The sequence below is a fragment of the Lepus europaeus genome, chromosome 3, assembly GCF_033115175.1.
Source record: "Lepus europaeus isolate LE1 chromosome 3, mLepTim1.pri, whole genome shotgun sequence".
Classification (NCBI taxonomy): domain Eukaryota; kingdom Metazoa; phylum Chordata; class Mammalia; order Lagomorpha; family Leporidae; genus Lepus; species Lepus europaeus.
The window spans coordinates 160,113,099-160,128,163 of NC_084829.1; positions in this window are offsets into that span (position 1 = coordinate 160,113,099).

The following is a 15,065-nucleotide window of genomic DNA, read 5'->3' on the forward strand; positions in this document are numbered from 1 at the left end:
CATCTACTTGGTGGCCTTAAAAATGCTCTTAATTTAAAATGGAGAGGGGCTGGCATTGTGGAGTAGCTGGTAAAGCCGCTGCCTGCAGTGCTGGCATCCCATATGGGTGCCAGTTCGAGTCCCAGCTGCTCCACTTCCATAGCTCTCTGCTATGGCCTGGGAAAGCAGTAGAAGATGGCCCAAGTCCTTGGGCCCCTGCACCCATGTGGGAGACCTGGAAGAAGCTACTGGCTCCTGGCTTCAGATCGGTGCAGCTCCGGCCATTGTGGCCATCTGGGGAGTGAACCAGCAGATGGAAGACCTCTCTCTCTCTCTCTACCTCTCCTTCTCTCTCTGTGTAACTGTGACTTTCAAATAAATAAATATTTTTTAAAAAATGAAGAACTTCTGGTGAGCTCTCTGTGAACTCACAGAAAGATGAGCTCCACATCAACACGCGGCAGAGGACTGACCTGCGAGAAGCTGGTGTTGTATCTTGGTCGCCTCTACTGGAGGGCGTTTGGCGCGGTGGATCAAGCTGCTGCTTGTGATGCCAGCATCCCATATGTGAGCGCTGGTTCAAGTCCTGGGACTCCATTTCTTCTAGGTTTCCTAGTTTGTTGGCATACACCTCTTTGTAGTAATTTCTGATGATTCTGTTTATTTCTGTGGTGTCAATTGTTACATTTCCTTTTTCATCTCTAATTTTATCGATTTGGGACTTCTCCTTTTTTTGGTTAGTTGGGCCAATGGTGTGTCAATTTTGTTTATTTAAAAAAAAAAAAACAGCTCTTCATTTTGCTGATCTTTTGTACTTTTTTGTATTCAATTTTGTTGACTTCTTCTCTAATTTTAATTATTTCTTTTCTCCTACTAGTTTTGGGTTTGGTTTGCTGTTGTTTTTCTAGATCTTTGAGATGCACTGATAGCTCATTTATTTGGTGCCTTTCCAATTTCTTGATGTAGGCACCAATTGCTATAAACTTTCCTCTTAACACTGCTTTTGCTATATCCCATAAGTTTTGATATGTTGTATTGTCATCTTCATTAGTTTACAGAACTTTTTTGATTTCTCTTTTGATTTATTCAGTGACCCACTGTTCATTCAGGAGCATGTTGTTCAGTCTCCAAGTATTTGCATATGTTCTAGAGATTCCTGAATTGCTGATTTCCAGCTTCATTGCATTGTGGTTCATGAAGATGCATGGTATGATTTTGATTTTTTTGAATTTACTGAGACTTGCTTTATGGCCTAGCATGTGGTCAATTCTAGAGAAGGTTCCATGCATGGGTGAGAAGAATGTGTATTCTGCAACTGTAGGATGGAAAGTTCTGTAGATATCTGTTATGTCCATTTGGTCTATAGTGCCGATTAACTCTGCTGTTTCTTTGATTTTCTGTCTGGTTGATCTGTCCATTGCTAAAAGTGGGATATTAAAATCCCCCATTACTATTGTATTTCAGTCTATGTCTCCCTTAAGTCCTTTAACATTTCTTTTAAATAGCCAGGTGCCCTGTAATTAGGTGCATATACGTTTATTATAGTTACATCTTCTAGTTGAATTGACCCCTTAATCATTGCGTAGTGTCCTTTGTCTCTTTTAACAGTTTTTGTGTTAAAGTCTATTTTGTCTGATATTAGCATGGCTACACCAGCTCTTTTTTGGTTTCTGTTGGCATGGAATATCTTTTTCCATCCTTTCACTTTCGGTCTGCATGCATCTTTGTTAGTGAGGCAGCAAACAGATGGGTTTTGTTTTTTAATCCATTCAGCCAGTCTATGTCTTTTAACTGGCCATTTACATTCAAGGTGACTTTTGATAAGTAACAACTTTGCCATGCCATTTTTTCCATAATGCAGTGTTCTTAAGATGCCTCACAGAATGTGTTGGGAAGTGCTCCCTTTTCTGTGTCTCCCACAATTTCTGAAGGACAAGTATTGATTTTTTTTCTTTAAATGTTTTTAAGAGGCAGAGATGCAGTGTGAGAGAGTGTGAGCACCTATCTGCTGGTTCAGTCTCCAAATACCCCCGATGGCCAGGCTGAAGCTGGAAGCCAAGAAGTCAACCCAGGTCTCCTGTGTGAATAGTAGGGACTGAACTACTTGAGTCTTCACCTGCTGCCATATTATCAGGAAGCTGGAACTGGGAGCAGAGCTGGACCTCAAACCCAGGCACATGGATGTGGGATACAGGTGTCTCACCCAGCATCTTCACTGCTAAGCCAAATACCTGCCCTTCTTTAAATGTTTGTTAGAACTCACCAAAGAAGCCATCTGGGTCTGGGGTATCCTTCATGGGAACTTTTTTTTTTTTACAGGCAGAGTGGATAGTGAGAGAGAGACAGAGAGAAAGGTCTTCCTTTTTGCCGCTGGTTCACCCTCCAATGGCCGCTGCAGCCAGTGCATCATGCTGATCTGAAGCCAGGAGCCAGGTGCTTCTCCTGGTCTCCCATGGGGTGCAGGGCCCAAGGACTTGGGCCATCCTCCACTGCCTTCCCGGGCCATAGCAGAGAGCTGGCCTGGAAGAGGGGTAACCAGGATAGAATCCAGTGCCCTGACTGGGACTAGAACCCGGTGTGCTGGCACCGGAAGGTGGAGGATTAGCCTGTTAAGCCATGGCACTGGGCCATGGGAACTTCTAAATATTAATAATTTAATGTCTATTTGTTATAAATCTATGGCTGTTTCCTATTTGTTCTTGAGCCATTCTTAGTAATTTGATTCTTTTTAGGAATTTGCCTACTTCATCTAGGTTATTGCATTTGATGGTGTAAAACTGTTTGTTTTATTTATTTATTTTTGACAGGCAGAGTGGATAGAGAGAGAGACACAGAGAAAGGTCTTCCTTTTTGCCGTTGGTTCACCCTCCAATGGCTGCTGCGGCCGGCGCATCGCGCTGATCCGAAGCCAGGAGCCAGGTGCTTCTCCTGGTCTCCCATGCGGGTGCAGGGCCCAAGCACTTGGGCCATCCTCCACTGCACTCCCGGGCCATAGCAGAGAGCTGGCCTGGAAAAGGAGCAACTGGGACAGAATCCGGCGCCCCAACCGGGACTAGAACCCGGTGTGCCGGCCCCGCAAGGCGGAGGATTAGCCTGTTAAGCCACGGCACTGGCCCTGTGTAAAACTGTTTATAACATTCCCCCTATAATCCTTCTATTACTGTAAGAGTGATGTGATATTCTTTCATGCCTAACTTAAGGGTTTGTTAATTTTGTTGATCTTTGCAAGGAACCAGCTGTGGCCTTATTTATAATTTTTCCATTCTGTTTCATTTTTTCTCCTCCAATCTTTTTCTTTTGTCTGTTGGCTTGGGGCTTATTTCATTCTGCTGGTTTCATAAAGTGGAATTTTATGTTGGGATATTTTGCCCTTTTAAAATATAGGTTTTTATAGTTATGAAATTTCCTCTAAGCTTTGTTTCAGCTGCATCCGTAAGCTTTGGTATGTTGTATTTTTGTTTTCATTCATCTTGAATTACTTCTGAATTTTGTTTGAGTTCTTCTTTGATCCATTTATTATTTAGGAGTATACTGTTAAATTTATACACATTTATAAATTTAAATTTTCTGAAGACATTTTTGTTACTGATTGCTACGTTACATGAATTCTGACTGGAGAATAACTTTGTATAACTAATTTAAAAAATTTTTTTCTTTATTTGAGAGGCAGAGTTACAGACAAGAGAGAGGGAAAGACAGAGAAAGAGAGAGGTCTTCCATCTGCTGGTTCACTCCCCAAATGGCTGCAATGGCTGGAGTTGAGCCAATCTGAAGCAGAAGCCAGGAGCTTCTTCTCGGTTTCCCACATGGGTGCAGAGGCCCAAGGACTTGGGCCACTTTCTGCTGCTTTCTCAGGTGCATTAGCAGGGAGCTGGATCAGAAGTGGAGCAGCTGGGACCCAAACAGGTGCCTATATGGGATGCGGGTGCTGCAGGCTGGGGCTTTAACCCACTATACCACAGTTCTGGCCCCTGTGACTAATATTTTTAAACGTATGGCCTAACAGCATCCTGGAGAATGTTTCCTGTGCACTTGTGTGATTGAAAATGGGGTTTTGAACCAACTACTACAATTTTTGTGTTGCTGAAGTCTCCCTTCACTTGTTAGTTTTTGCTTCATGTATTTTGGGCCTCTGTTGTTAAGTGTTTATAATTATTGTCTTCCTGATGGATTGACCTTTTAAACATCAAAATATGAATTTCTCTTTCATAACTACTTTCATCTTTACATCTACCTTGTCTGATATTAGTATGACTGCTCTACCTCTTTCAAATTATTTCAAATAATTGTTTGCACAATCTTTTCCATCCTTTAACTTCACTGTCTTCAAAATGTGTCTTTTTTAGCTAGTATAGGTGGATCATTTTTTGTAAAATATCTCATCATGCCTTTTGGTTGGAGTGTTTAAAACATGTTTTATCTAATTATGGATAAGTTAGGATTTCTAGCTGTCATTTTTCTACTTGTTTTTTGTATCTCATAGTTTTTGTGCCTCTAGTTCCATTATTGCTGTCTTTTACATTAAATAGATATCTTTTAGTGTACAATTTTAATGTCCTTGTTTCTTTTATAATTTTCAATATTTTATTTATTTGAGAGCCAGAGTTGCAGAGAGAGAGAGAGGGAGAAACTGAGAGAAAAGTCTTCCACCTTCTGGTTCACTCCCCAAATGGCCTCAACAGCTGGAGCTGGGCCCATCCAAAGCCAGGATGCAAGAGCTTCCTCCAAGTCCCCCACATGGGTGAAGGGGTCCAATCACTTGGGCCATCTTCCACTGCCCTCCCAAGCCACAGTGGAGAGCTGGATCAAAAGAGGAGCAGCCAGGACTCAAACCGGCACCCATATAGAATGCCAGTGCCACAGGCAGAGGATCAACCTATGGTGCTACAGCACCAGCTCCCTCTTTTTTAATTTTTAAAGAAATTACTTTCTTAGTAGTTGCTGTGGGGATTACAACTTTTACCCTAATTTAACAGTCTACTTTAGGTAACAGTAGTGCACAGGAGTTTCCCTCTAGTATCATTCTGTTCCCTCCCCTCCTTTATAATCTTACCATCCTATGGATCTTTCTATGCTAGAGTTCATTAATACACTTTTATAATGATTGCTTTATGATGTAGTTGTCTTTTAAATGACAGAAGGGTTACAAAGAAAAGTATATGTGAACAGAGTGTATACGATCTTTACTGGTGCTCTTTATTCTCTTCATGTGGATTTGAGTTACTGTCTACTGTCTTTTGTTTCTGTGTGAGTCTTCCTTTAGTATTGTAGGGCAGGTCTGCTTGTGACAGGTTCTCTCTTTTTGATTACCTGGGGATGCCTTAACTTCTCCATCTTTCTGTTGCTATAATGGAATATTAGAGACTAGGCAATTTGTAAAGGATAGAGGAGTAGCACCTGGGAAGTTTAATAAGAGGTAGTGCTGGCATGTGCTCGGCATCTGGCGAGGTTCTGGTTGGATCATGGCAGTGGGGTGGGGGCGGGGAGGTAGTGCTGGCATGTGCTCAGCATCTGGTGAGGTTCTGGTTGGATCATGGCAGTGGGGCAGGGGCAGGGAGGTAGTGCTGGCATGTGCTCCGCATCTGGTGAGGCTCTGGTTGGATCATGGCAGTGGGGCAGGGGCAGGGAGGTAGTGCTGGCATGTGCTCCGCATCTGGTGAGGCTCTGGTTGGATCATGGCAGTAGGGTGGGGTGGGCATCACAGGGTGAGACAGAGGAAGCAGCTCAAGTCTCTCTGTTGCTTCCTATGAACAATGCAGTCATTGTGGTCCCACCCTTATGATGGTGTCTAACCCTAACTACCTCCTCAAAGCCCCACCTCCAAACACTATTAACGTATTACTTTGGGGATGAAGTCTGTAAAACAGGAATTCTGGGGGACAAACCCCAACCATAGCAGCAGGCCTTCTCTTTCAGCACTTTGAACGTTGATCAACCCATCCCTTTTCACTTCCATTGTGCCAGATGAGAAGTCAGCAGCTAATCTCACTGAGGATCCCAGGTAGCTGAGGAGTCACCTCTGTCTTGCTATTTTCAATATCCTATTTGTCTCTTGATTATGGTAAGTCTGGCTGTGTAGTTCTTTAGTTCTCTTACCTGGAGTATGAAGATAAACCTTTTCATCCAGTTTAGTATGTTTTTGGCCATGATCTCTTCAAATACTCTTTCTGCCCTCTCTCTCTTGCTGGGGCTCCTATTGCTCCACTTGATGTCCCACAGCCTCTGAAGCTCTGTTTACTTCTCTTCATTCATAATTTTTTCTGTTCCTCAGAGTGGATTATCTCAGCTTAAAATCAGTTTCATTGTTTTTTTTTTTTTTTTTTTTTTGGTCGTCTGCTAAATCAGATCTGTTACTGAGGCCCTGGAGACAATCTTTTCATTTTAGTTCATGTCTTTTTCAACAAAAGAATTTCTATTGGTTTTCTGATTTCTATCTAATTGCTATTCACTATTTGGTGAGATAACATTCTATCCTCATACTTATTTTTGCAGATATGCTTTCATTTGGTTCTTTGCACATATAATAGCTGATTAAAGTGTGTTTAGTAAACGTTCAAAAAGCACCATCCTCAGTAACATTTTCTATTGGTTATTTCTTCTGTATGTGTATGTCTTCTAATTGCTTTGCTGATAACTGGGACTTTATTTAATTTGAAAGTCAGAATTACAGAGAGAGAGAGAGAGAAAATATCTTCCATCTGATGGCTCACTCCCTAGTTGGCTGCAATGACTGGAGCTGTGCTGACCTGAAGCCAGGAACCAGGAGTTTCCTCCAGGTCTCCCAGGTGGATGCAGGGGCCCAAGGAGTTGGACCATCTTCTACTGCTTTCCCAGGCCATAGCAGAGAGCTGGATCAGAAGTGGAGCAGGCAGGTCTTGAACTGGTGCCCATATGGGAATTTGGCGCTTCAGGCCAGGGTATTAACCTGCTGTGCCACAGCACTGGCCCCAACTGGGACATTTTAAATAATTATAATGTAGCTGCTGTGGAAATCATTCTTGTCTCACTCCTCCAACCTGTTTTTGCTTACTTTTCTATTTGTTGCTTTTTGTTGAATGAGTTTCTGCAAACATTCTGTAAACCTTGTATTCTTTGTGAGGCCACCAATGTCTGCTCAGTTGACTTAGTTGTCAGTTAATAACTGGACAGATTTCCATAAATGCCCACAGCCAGTGAGACTCCCACCCCTTGTAGAGGGATTCTTTATGTGTTGGGACACACCTTCAGTATTCTGGCATTTTTAATTTTGCCTTAGCCTTCCATTCTTGGTTATGCAGGTCCTCAAGGTTAGTCAGATATGGGCACCTCAGGCCTTCCCAGGTCTTTCCTGGGCATGTATATAGTCCTACACACATATTTCCAGGAACATTACAAACATTGTCAAAACCTCTTATGGATATCCCAATCCCATGACTTTCAATGTGTGTGTTTTAGTGTTGGTGTCTCCTCACAAAGTTTATGAAAATGAATATTTTAAAAACCTATGAATGGATTTAAAATTTTTTTTGTACCAAAATTTATCTTTTAGTTCCATTTTCCCATGACCTTTATGAAGTTTTCTTGTACTCGTTCCAACTCGGGCAGCTGTGATGGTAAAACAATTGCTGCTTGTTCTTTTCAAAAAACAAATGCCCTGGTGTTAGGACCTTCCTCATTGAGCAAGCTCTGAGTCAGGTCAAATAAAGATAAGCCCTGCACACCGGCTTTTTCCAGGGAACTGCTACACAGGTCAAATAGTCTGAGGATGTGGCTTTCTGGGCAGCAGCAAGCCCACTCTGCTCCCTTCTGTGGCTTCTCGGTTGCTGTTTTTTTTTTTTTTCCCCGTTACTATGGTTCTGAGTCTGTTGGTTTTCAAGGCTATTGTGGAGCTGAGAAGAATAAGATGGAACTCAGGCAAGTTAGTGTCGTGGAGTTCACTGTTCCGAGATTCACTCATTTTCGATAAATGCTCCTCCAGTTTTGCAAGCCACTGGTTAATTTCCAGAGTTCTGAAAATGTCGATCATGGCAGTTTTTGCCTGTTTCTCCATTGCTTTATGGAAGAGGGGATTTTCAGAGGTTGCATCCCATCATTACAGGGGCTGGAGCTGTGTGGCAGGTTAAGCCAGCATCCCACATCAGTGTATTTTTTTGAGTCCCAGCTTCTCAAGTTCCAATCAAGCTCCCGCTGATGTGCCCGGGAAGATAGTGAAATGTGGTCCAAGTAGTTGGGTCTCTGTCACCTACATGGGGCATCTAGATTGAGCTCCTGTCTCCTGGCTTCAGCCTGGTCTAGCCCTGGGAGGCCACTGGGCAGATGGCAAGTTTCTCCTTTCTCTCTACCTTTTAAATAAGTAAATATCAAAAAGTGCTTCCTCCATATACATTAATTTTTGTTCTGTGCTTTAATATAATGATATATCTAGCGCAAGAACATTCAATTTTTACTAAGTGGTTATACTTTTTTTTTTCTTTTTGACAGGCAGAGTGGATAGTGAGGGAGACAGAAAGAAAGGTCTTCCTTTGCCGTTGGTTCACCCTCCAATGGCTGCTGCGGCCGGTGCATCACGCTGATCTGAAGCCAGGAGCCAGGTGCTTCTCCTGGTCTCCCATGCGGGTGCAGGGCCCAAGGACTTGAGCCATCCTCCACTGCCTTCCCGGGCCATAGCAGAGAGCTGGCCTGGAAGAGGGGCAACCGGGATAGAATCTGGCGCCCCAACCGGGACTAGAACCCGGTGTGCCGGCGCCGCAAGGCGGAGGATTAGCCTGTTAAGCCATGGCGCTGGCCTATACTTTAAAATTTTATTTTCATTTTATTTGAAAGGCACATACAAGGAGAGAGAGACACTATGATCTTTCATCCACTGGTTCACCCCCCAAATAGTAAGCACTGGGCCAATGCCCAGCTCCATTTGGTCTCCCATGTGGTTGGCAGGGATCCAGTTGCTTGAGCCACCAGCTGCTGCCTTCCCAGGGTGTGTATTAAGCAGTGTTTTAGCCACTGTTCCTTAACCACTGTGCCAAATACCCACCCCACTCATACTGTGAGTTACCCATTTTTCCCTGCTTTTTGTTTTACACATACTAACCCTATGAGTCTTCCTATGACAGTCCTCTCTCTGTTGATCTATCACATTATTACTTTAAAAATATTTATCTATTTATTTGAAAGGCAAAGGCAGAGAGAAAGAGATTTTCCATCTGCTGGTTCACTGCCCAGATGGCCACAATGGTTGGAGCTGCACTGATCTGGAGCCAGGAGCTTTTTCTGGGTTTCTCACACAGGTGCAGGGGCCCAAGGACTTGAACCATATTCTACTGCTTTCCGAGGCCATAGCAGAGAGCTGGATCGGAAGTGGAGCAGCCAGGAGGCGGTGGCTTTACCTGTTATGCCACAGTGCTGGTATTGTTGATAAATCATTTATATCACTTCTCACATGCTGGGGGGTTAATAACCAAATAGCCAAGATGGTTAGAAAAACATTCGATTCTGCTTAGAGATTACACTGCAGTATGTGGACTTTGTGGCACTGTGACCACTCAGAAGCACTTTGGCGTTTTCTTCGCTATATCTGGTGTGAGTGTGAAGGGAGTGAGTTGGTAATGTCCAAGTCATGGGAGAGAGCAGTTCTACCAAATGTCTTGTGGAGTGAAATGACATCTACAGTATGCACCTACTTCTCGAAGCAGGGTTTAAGAGGAACTCTGACTAACCCGGAGTTTCAAGGTAAGCAGTGCACCGAGTGGGAAGTGTGCCAAGTCCTGACACTGTGCCATCTGAGAGATAAACTGGGAAGAATTGTGATATTACACTAGGAGGAAGACTCGGGGGGGAAAAAAAACGTGTTGATATGATAAAAAATTGTTTTGGCTTCCTACACCATAATTAGTCCCAAGGATTATGACCAATAAGCACAGGTTAGAATGGGATAGATTTTTGATTCATTGTAAATTTTTTTCCCCAAAAATGAGAACTGTCCAACAAAGGATTTGACTAAACATTAACCATAGCCCAGGCCTAGTGAAACAAAATCTCAAGCAGCTAAGAAAGCGGAAGTCTCCCTCACAGTGACTGAACAAAGACTACGTGGCCATCTAAGAATTCTGAATTGGACAGAAGACTGGCAGACGTGAGAGCTGAGGGCCACTCTGAATGAACATTTTAGTCTACCATCCCCACAGAACTGGAAGATAACTCAGGGCGGGTTAAAATAGTCAACGGAGTTCAGAGTCTCCAAGGAGTTTTTGAATTCTTCCTCCCAAGGTCTCTTAGGATCATTAAATTACGTATGAAGTTGGCAGCACGTTAATTTTACTTTAGGGTTTTACTGACCCCTAGTGGTAAATACAGATATCCATATAATTTAACATGTGAGAAGACAATTATTACCAATGTTCATAAGTCATGAATGAATACAGTGGCAAAAAATTTACTGACTTTGAACTTTGTTTTCAAAACAGTTAAAATAGTTATTTAAAAAATATTTATTCAAGAGGCAGAGCGACAGATCTTCCATTTGCTGGTTTCCTTCCCAAATGGCTGCCAACAGCCAAGGCTAGGTCAGGCTGAAGCCAGGAATTCCAACCAGGTCTCTTATGTGGGTGCAGGGGCCCAAGAACTTGGGCTGTCATCTCCTGTTTTCCCTGCTGCGTTAGCAGGGAGCTGGATCAGAAGTGGAGCAGCTGGGACTTGAACAGGCACTCTGTTATGGAATGCTGGCACTGCAAGCAGTGGCTTAACCTACTACACCATAGTGCTGTCTCCCAAACTGTCAAACAATTGTTATTTTATCTTTTAAAATACTTTACTCTTGAAAATTTTATTTATAAGCAGAACTATAATGTTGTTACCTTATCTTTTAACTCATAGCTTTCAGTTATTGTTTTCTTGGTTCACAACATCTAACCCATCCATTTATTAAACTTTAATGATGTAAACTTATATTACTGATAGGGGCTGGTGCTGTGGTGTAGCGGGTTAAGCCCTGACCTGAAGCACTGGCATCCTATATGGGCGCAGGTTCTAGTCCCGGCTGCTCCTCTTCCAATCCAGCTGCCTGGAAAAGCAGTAGAATATGGTTCAAGCCCTTGGGCCCCTGCACCTACATGGGAGACCCAGAGGAAGCTCCTGGCTTTGGATCGGCACAGCTCCAGCTGTTGAGGCCATCTGGGGAGTGAACCAGCAGATGGAAGACTGATCTCTATGTAACTTTGCCTTTTAAGTAAGTAAATAAATCTTAAAAAAAGAATAGGTGCTAATAGGTTAATGAAGATATTAAGCCTATGTCTGGGCCTCTTCAGAATGCCTTTATCCTAAATAAATAGAGATAAATTGCCATGGCTACTGAGATACAGAATATATATGGATATTTCCTGATTTCAACACAAGAGTAAAGCAGAGTGTTATCAAATTTTCCATGGAAAATAAAACATGAAAATAAGAAACTGAAGCTTTTCTGGAACAGATGAGATGGGTACCATTAGTAAATTATTGTAACGACATTTTGATATAATACACAAAAAGCCACTTCCCCCACTCGGACTGCCATTATATGACTTTTTTTTTTTTTTTTTTTTTTTTTTTTTTTTTTTTTTTTTTTTTTACAGGCAGAGTGGACAGTGAGAGACAGAGAGACAGAGAGAAAGGTGCCGTTGGTTCACCCTCCAATGGCCGGCGCGGCTGGTGCATTGTGGCCGGCGCACCGCGCTGATCCGATGGCAGGAGCCAGGTGATTCTCCTGGTCTCCCATGGGGTGCAGAGCCCAAGCACTTGGGCCATCCTCCACTGCCCTCCCGGGCCACAGCAGAGAGCTGGCCTGGAAGAGGGGCAACCGGGACAGAATCCGGTGCCCCGACCGGGACTAGAACCGGGTGTGCCAGCGCCGCAGGCAGAGGATTAGCCTATTGAACCGCGGCACCGGCCTACATCTTGACTTTTTTCTTTTTTTTAAAAGATTTATTTATTAGAGAGGCAGGGTGGGGGGGGGGAGAGAGAGAGAGATGTCTTTCATCTGCTGGTTCACTCCCTAGATGTCTGCAATGGCTGGAGCTGTGCTAATCCAAAGCCAGGAGTCAGCAGCTTCCTCCAGGACTCCCCTGTGGATGCAGGGGCCCAGGGACTCAGGCCATCTTCCACTGCTTTCCCAGGCCGAAGCAGAGAGCTGGATCAGAAGTGCAGCAGCTGGGTCTCGAACCAGTGTCCATAAGAAATGAATACAAGATTGATAAACCAGCTTTTTTTGCCTATTTTATTTTTTAAAGCTTTGAGAAAGGCAAACCACTTTCAGTGTGGTGAAGAGTCTCCTTGCAGGCGGAGAAGTGAGCCCAGGCCCCTGGCTTCGCATCCGTTCCTTCAGTTTCCACCCTCACTGAGACCCTGCTGCTCACAGCCACGCACTCACCTCGAGGCCTGCGCGGGAGAAACTACATCTGACCTCTGATCTAAGAGCACTTCAGTCACGTGGGGACTTAGATCGGAAACGGCAACCTCGATACTTGATTGCATGTTATTCATTTTGATATTAGCTTCTGCTAGCTTAACTGAAAAGGAAAGGAAGCCGGCGCCATGGCTCACCTGGCTAATCCTCCACCTGTGGTGCCGGCACCCTGGGTTCTAGTCCTGGTTGGGGTGCTGGGTACTAGTCCTGGTTGCTTCTCTTCCAGCCCAGCTCTCTGCTGTTGCCCAGGAAGGCAGTGGAGGATGGCCTGAGTGCTTGGGCCCTGCACTTGCCTGGGAGACCAGGAGAAGCACCTGGCTCCTGGCTTCGGATTGGCGCAGCACGCCAGCCATAGTGGCCATTTGAGGGGTGAACCAACGGAAGGAAGACCTTTCTCTCTGTCGCTCTAACTCTGCCTGTCAAATAAAAAAAAAAAAAAAAAAAAAAGGAACAGAAGTCATGAGACAAGTATTAGAAAATGCAGGTAATGTCAATGTCAACTTGAAGATTTTATGCATTGAGCTCATTTGCAAAACTGCTTACAGTTAGGTTCCGTACCTAGAAGACTTTTCATAAGTGCCTTATGATTTACCATAAAGTCTTTCACACACTTGAAGAAATTCTTCATAACTTTAAGAAAACTTGAAGAGTTTTGTTTGCTATTCTCTCCAGGAAATAGATAACTCGTTATCTCTAAGTTTTCTGACAGGGACAAGGGCCTGCTCTCTCAGTCATTTTTGTTTCTAGGATGGATTAGCATGACAATTAAGCTTAACCAATTTCATTATGGGGCCTACAGATTTCCATATATTCTAATATATTGAATTAATTTATGGAATATAAAACATAGATCTGGATTGGATTACTGTGAAGGAAGATTAGAACTGTAGAAGGTAAGCAACCTCAAGTTCATTTTAAGGTTTCTGAAAGTTGGTTGTGGGGGCCGGTGCTGTGTAGTGGGTAAAGGCACTGCCTGAAGTGCCGGCATCCCATATGGGCGCCGGTTTGAGTCTCGGCTGCTCCACTTCTGATCCAGCTCTCTGCTATGGCCTGGGAAAGCAGTAGAAGATGGCCCAAGTCCTTGGCCCCTGCTCCCACATGGGAGACCTGGAAGAAGCTCCTGGCTCCTGGCTCCGGCCAACTGGGGAGTGAACCAGCAGATAGAGGACCTCCCTCTCTCTTTGCCTCTCCTTGTCTCTATGTGTAACTCTTGACTTTCAAATAAATAAATAAATCTTTAAAAAAAAAGTTGGTTGTCAATATTTTAAAAAGTAGTAAAAGCAATCAGTAGCAACCCTAATACAAACAGTTTTTTGTCTTCCTGCCACAATTAGTAGCATAAATTTTAAGATGCTCATAAAGTCTGTTTAACAAGATGGAACTAACCTAGCAGTTGATAACAGGTATGGCTGTAATTTTATAAATGTTAATGTAATTATTTACTTAGTTGTTTATCTGAAAGGCGCAGTGACTGAGAGATCTGCCATCTACTGGTTGACTCCCCAGATGGCTACAACAGCCAGGAGCCAGAAACTCCATCGGGTCTCCTGTGTGGGTGCACTGCTTCCCAGGCACATCAGCAGGGCACCGGATGGGAAGCAGAGTAGCCAAATAAGACTGGAGCTGGCTTCAGCGTGGCTGTGGGCATCCAAAGCAGCAGCTCGACTCACGGTGCCCCAACGCCTGCCCCAGTGCAATCACCTCACCAGGACATCAGGCTATTTAGAGAATTATGTTCAATTAGGAGAGAGAAGATCTGGTTCCAGCTTTAGTCCCATTACTTAGGAGAAATCACCTGGAACCCCTCGGCTCTGATTTCTTCATCCACATCAGTACCTTCACCTAGATCCAAGCTGGGCTGCAGCCTGCAAGAGCACGTGCAGTATTCCTGTCTGTTCTCCACTCTGCTCCTGGTCTCCTGCGTGGCTCCTGACACGCAGCAGGTGCTCAGTCAAGGTTTGCTGGTGGACTGAGCTAACAACCAGAAAATGAAAATACAGGAAAATATAAATATTGTCATGTGTTCTCAGAGGGTTGCTATGAGGTTTAAATGATAGTTATACAATACATGGGAATGTGGGTATGTTCTTTTTACATTTATAGAATGTGGATATATTCTTGAAACCCAACTTAAAAAGAAATTGAGGTAAATAGGTTAATAATTGTAAGTTATTTCAAATCTCTCCAACCTGAAGACTTCAATTATTGCTTAAGATGAACAAGATTTTGGAAACAGAATGCTCTGTGACTTTCAATATGGTAGGTGACAGGTGACAAAGTACAATGCCATCTCCCTGTACTGTGACACAGGAGATAGGAGCTCTCAGATGAAAAGTAAAATCCTTACGTAAAGCAAAGTCAGCCTACGTGTTTCTCCACGTTCAAACCTATATGAATAGCCCCAAAAAGGTCTAGCGTGGCGCCCTGCTCCCTGCGAGCTGTGGTGTGCACACATACAAGGGAGCGCGACGACGCCAGGACAGACGGGGACTAGTGCTCTACTGGCACTGCCCGTCACGCTTCTCACAGGAGGTATGTGGGCGAACAGGCGAGAGCACGTTACCCGGGCACGAAGTCCTCTGAGCCTCCCTGGGACGTTGAAGGTTGGCAGCTTTCCTGGCCCTCACAGGGGGTGAGCAGTGCAGCCTCCCGCGACACCGCGTGTAGACAG